Source organism: Triticum dicoccoides, chromosome 6A, assembly GCF_002162155.2.
Source record: "Triticum dicoccoides isolate Atlit2015 ecotype Zavitan chromosome 6A, WEW_v2.0, whole genome shotgun sequence".
Classification (NCBI taxonomy): Eukaryota; Viridiplantae; Streptophyta; class Magnoliopsida; order Poales; family Poaceae; genus Triticum; species Triticum dicoccoides.
In genome coordinates, this window is record NC_041390.1 from 291,845,523 (window position 1) to 291,851,522 (window position 6,000).

Below are 6,000 nucleotides of genomic sequence, written 5' to 3' on the forward strand. Positions count from 1 at the left end.
TATTCCATGGCGCTTAAAGCGCTGGCCAATTCCTCTTTTGCGTTGGAGGTTTCAGCCTGTTGGGTTTTCAGGTTTTCTTGGAGATCGGTGACTTGGTTTCTTTCGTCTTCAGCTCCGCCTGCATGCGTACAGATATATGCTTCAACAAATCGGTATAAGGATTCAAGTACCAATCACATAACAAGTTATGCACTTAGCACTTGGGGGCTAATGCATATTCGATCTTCATCTTTCAATTGCTTGCAAAGTCCCAAGATCAATACAAGTATTCAACTTGGCACTTGGGGGCTAATGGCTATTTGCTCGTATGTATATTCTGATGCGGCAATCTCAATTACTTAAAGTACCGGTTTAACTACGCTAAGTTGAACCGGCCCTTGGGGGCTACATCGGCAAAAGTTCAAAGTATTAAGATTTATGTTAGTAAGTCCCGGTTTGAAAGAAGATTACAAACCAGCCCTTGGGGGCTAAGGAGAGTCAGTAAATATTGAAGCGTACAAGCAAGAAAGAGCGTATGGAAGTTACCTCGTATTTATCCCTCATCATATTAATCAGACTGGCTTCATAGTCACGGCTGGCATACAGCCGGTTCAAGTAGCTGGAATGGATATCTTGGGCGTTCAGAGCAGCGTAAGTTGCCAGATCAGCATTCCACTTGCCTTTACCAAAGGCAGCAAATTCTTCCTTGGCAGAGTGTTTGGACAAAGCAACAGGATTGCTTGGCTCGGTATGGCCAGTGCCAGTAATGACAACCTCATCCTCCTGAGTATCGCCGATTTGCACTGGGGCTGTTGGCTTGTCAGTAGGTTTTGCTGGACCGGTGGATCTCTCAATCCGGATGGAGCCTGTGGGCTGATTGACAGGACCTGAGGCATCAGTAGGTCTCTCTTCAGCAATAAGATCGTCGTCTTGCTGCGGTGGATCGTTGGGTATATCCTCAGGAATAGCCGCTTCAAGATCGGCATCTTCTTCGGCCACTTTGTTCAGGCGGGCCTTCTTGCTTGGTCTAGGTTTGGCCCTGGAAAGAATAACAAAATCAAATACAACATATGTTCTAAGGCAATGTACTGTAAGTATCATAATAAGTATAGCTTACCCAAGTACCGTTTTGAGTGATGGCAGTTGAGTAGCCGACGACTCGCCAGAGGATGAGTGGGAAGTAACCTGGTAATCGGAGTCAGATGGATTAAGAGGTTGGCAAAAGCAGCCCGCTTTAGGACAACCACTAACAAGCAAATTAGAGACCTCTGAACGGCGTTTCTGAACCGGACTGTTCGGTAAACCGGCGGAGGTAACTACCTGGCCGCTGTGCCGGGTTGTGCGACGAGCCTCGTGCTGTTGGGTCTTCATAAGAAATTTGGGATCCAAATAAGCAAGAGGATGAGAAAATTTAACTTTCCGATTTGCCTGACGGATTTTTAGCGAAGGCAAAGGTTCTGAATCGGAAGAGAGAATAATTACCTCTGCAGCATCAGCGTGGCTGGCTTCGGCATCATCCTGACAAATATCATCATCAATAAGACGCATGAAAAATAAGCCAATTGAGTCAAGATCTACCTCAAGGTCTGGATTATCCACATCATCATCAAGGGCCGGATTAGAAGATGCAGTAGTTCTTTTCCTGTGGGCAGTCTTCTTTACAGCTTTAGTCTTTTGCTGGGTTGCTCATTCCGGTTTGTCTGGTTTTTCCGGTTTCTCCTGCGGCAATTTCTTGCTCCAAAACGGATCATTGCCCTGATTACACAGCCACTGATATTAAACGATGGCCAGATATATCAACAATAGATTCAGCAAAAGGAAAAATCAAGGTCTTATAGCTGGCGGTTTGTTGGTGGCACAGAAGGGAAGAAGGCCATTTTTAGCACAGATATGTTCCGGTTCATTCAGCATCTTATTCACAGCTTCTGTGATTTCTTCATTGGTGAGCTGGATTCTGGAATGTCGCAGTGGGTCATCAACACTGCCGGTATATTCACACATCAAACTGGAGCGCTGACTAAGGGGCAGTATGCTCCATGATATCCAACAGCGACCGAGATCAACCCCTATTAAACTGTTGGCCATAAAGGCTCTAAGCTTCGACAGTTGAGGAGCATATTTGCTTCTCTCCTGGGCAGTCAATCTTTGCAGAAAAGGGTGTGTATTGCTGAGCCGCTCCGGACGAAAGCCGGGCAAGGGATTCTCACCAGCAGGGGAGGTATCTTTGCAGTAGAACCATGTCTGATTCCACTCTTTGGGGTGGCTGTGCAGTTTGGCATGAGGGTATGTGACCTCTTTCCTTTTCTGGATCGCCACGCCAGCCAACTCCGTATTGGAGCCGTCAGTAAACTCAGTATGGCGGTTTAGATGGAAAAGGTCTCGGAACAATTCCACTGTGGGCTCCTCTTGAAAGAACGCTTCACAGAGCACTTGGAAGTGACACATATTTGTAACAGAATTGGGGCCAGTATCTTGTGGATGGAGTTGGAAATCGGCCAAAACATCTCGATAAAATTTAGAACCGGGTGGTTTAAAGCCCCGAGCTAAGTGATCTACAAAAACAACAACTTCTCCTTCTTGAGGAGTGGGAGGGCATTCTTTGCTAGGAGCCCTCCAATGAATGGTATCTTTGCTGCCTAAAGCGCCGATCAAGACTAGATCGTCCAGCTGAGCCTCTGTGACGCGAGAAGGAACCCAATTGCATTCATATACTTGCTTGGCCATGATGGAATCTACAAGGTAGAAGATCTCGGTTCAAAAATACATTTGATCAAGGTATATTGGTATGTGCAATGTTAAACCGGAGACAGATATATCTGAACCGGAGTTTTATGAAGCAACAACATCTGGCGATTCAACAAGGGGACTAATGGTATAAACCGGTTTGGCAATTTTTTCCTACAAGGTTAAACCGCCGGGTTTAAACATTGAAGCAGAGGAGTAAGTTTACAGAAACAGATTTCGTAAGATTTCTCTACAGCGGTGGATCTGAAGCAAGTTCAGAAAAAAGATAAATATTCAGAGGTCCAAACGGAGCAGTACCGAATCAATGAACAAGACATACATACAGATCTATGGTTTTGAGATGTGCAAGCGAAGGCGAAGGATAAACAGCTACCATTACACAGAATAAAGATTTGCGGAGCCATCTAAAGATCTACCGTATGAGCAAGAGGCAGGCGATGAACACTGAAGAACTGCGAAACCCTAGGTCAGATCTGTAGGGGAAAGGATGGAAGATTTACCGGAGTCGAGGAAGATGCGGAAGGTTGCCGCGATGCTCTGATGCGCTCAGGTTGATGCAGCGGCCAAGGTTGAGGCACAGGTCGACGGTGGCGGTGGAGCTCCGAGGCTGGCGACGCGAGGAAGACGAAGAAGGCACGGAAGGAGAAAAGAAATGACCCTTCGGTCCTATTTATAAGGCGAAAGAACATGTGTCAGGCGCGACAATCAAGGGGCCACGAAACGGAGCTGTCGCCTCGATTTCCGCCGATCTATTAAACAAAGAAGCATAATGGATAGCTTCGTTATAACAGGTGATGTCACTCCGGTTTACAGCAATCAGAGAAAATGACATCATGGCGGTTTACCAATTTACGAGAAGATGTTGAAGATGAAGCTTTTGTTAAAGGATTGACATGAACCCGTTCAAATCAATCTGGGGCCTAATGTTGGGGATATTACTACTGGGCGTAAACCGGCCTATCTGGGCCGGGTTAACTTCGTCAGTAGTTAAGTATGTTAAAGCCCAAGAAGACAGAGGAGGGCTCAAGGCCCATGGTCGGTTCAAGGCCTGTAGCCGTAAACCGGCGTTAGTAATTAAATTGTATTATAAGTTAGGAATAAGTAGAGACCAAACCGGACACATCTATGAGCCGGTATTGGGACTCCGTAAGCCGACGGGAGTCACCCGTGTATATAAGGGGACGACCCGGCGGCGGTTCAAGGAGAACGGACAACAACTCGAGACATAGGCGAAGCTTGTTTGCTCCCTAGTCATCGAAACCCCATCAATTCCATCACAACTAGACGTAGGCTTTTATCTTCATTGAAGGGGCCGAACTAGTATAAAACTCTCTTGCGTCCCCGTGTCTGCTTTAACCCCTTCAAGCTAACCTGTAGCGATGGCTCCACGACTAAGTCCTTTTGCTAGGACATCTGCCGTGACAAAACCACGACATAGGGAGTGTGCGATGATGATCATATCAATCTTGGAACCATTTCCAATACACATCGTCACTTCACCCTTAACTAGTCTCTGTTCATTCTTCAACTCCCGTTTTGAGTTACTATCTTTAGCAACTGAACTAGTATCAAATACTGAGGGGTTGCTATAAACACTACTCCCTCTGTAAACTAATATAAGAGTGTTTAGATCACTAAAATAGTAATCTAAACGCTCTTATATTAGTTTACGGAGGGAGTAGTAAAGTACACATCAATAACATGTATATCAAATATACCTATGTTCACTTTGCCATCCTTCTTATCCGCCAATTACTTGGGGTAGTTCCGCCTCCAGTGACCAGTCCCTTTGCAGTAGAAGCACTCAGTTCCAGGCTTAGGTCCAGACTTGGGTTTTTTCACTTGAGCAGCAACTTGCTTGCCGTTCTTCTTGAAGTTCCCCTTTCTCCCCTTTGTCCCTTTACTTGAAACTAGTGGTTTTGTTTACCATCAACACTTGATGCTTTTCTTGATTTCTACCTTCGTCGATTTCAGCATCACGAAGAGCTTGGGAATCGCTTCCGTTATCCCTTGCATATTATAGTTCATCACAAAGTTCTACTAATTTGGTGATGGTGACTAGAGAATTCTGTCAATCACTATTTTATCTGGAAGATTAACTCCCACTTGATTCAAGCGATTGTAGTACCTAGACAATCTGAGCACATGCTCACTGCTTGATCTATTATCCTCCATCTTTTAGCTATAGAACTTGTTGGAGACTTCATATCTCTCAACTCGGGTATTTACTTGAAATATTAACTTCAACTCCTGGAACATCTCATATGGTCCATGACGTTCAAAACGTCTTTGAAGTCCCGATTCTAAGCCGTTTAAGCATGGTGCACTAAACTATCAAGTAGTCATCATATTGAGCTAGCCAAACGTTCATAACATCTGCATCTGCTCCTGCAATAGGTTTGTCACCTAGCGGTGCATCAAGGACATAATTCTTCTGTGCAACAATGAGGATAATCCTCAGATCACGGATCCAATCTGCATCATTGCTACTAACATTTTTCAACTTAGTTTTCTCCAGGAACATATAAAAATTAAACGGGGAGCAACATCGCGAGCTATTGATCTACAACATAGATATGCTAATACCACCAGGACTAAGTTTATGATAAATTAAAGTTCAATTAATCATATTACTTAAGAACTCCCACTTAGATAGACATCCCTCTAATCATCTAAGTGATCACGTGATCTAAATCAACTAAACCATAACCGACATCACGTTAAATGGAGTAGTTTTCAATGGTGAACATCACTATGTTGATCATATCTACTATATGATTCACGCTCGACCTTTCGGTCTTAGTGTTCCGAGGCCATATCTGCATATGCTAGGCTCATCAAGTTTAACCTGAGTATTCTGCGTGTGCAAAACTGGCTTGCACCCGTTGTAGATGGACGTAGAGCTTATCACACCTGATCATCACGTGGTGTCTGGGCACGATGAACTTTGTCAACGGTGCATACTCAGGGAGAACACTTTTATCTTGAAATTTAGTGAGAGATCATCTTATAATGCTATGGCCATCATCATCTTGTGCCTTTGATCTCCATCTCCAAAGCATCGTCATGATTTCCATCGTCACCGGCAGACACCATGATCTCCATCATCTTGATCTATATCAATGTGTCGTCACATGGTCGTCTCGCCAACTATTGCTCTTGCAACTATTGCTATCGCATAGCGATAAAGTAAAGCAATTATTTGGCTCTTGCATCTTATGCAATAAAGAAACAACTATAAGGCTTCTACCAGTTGCCGATAACTTCAACAAAACA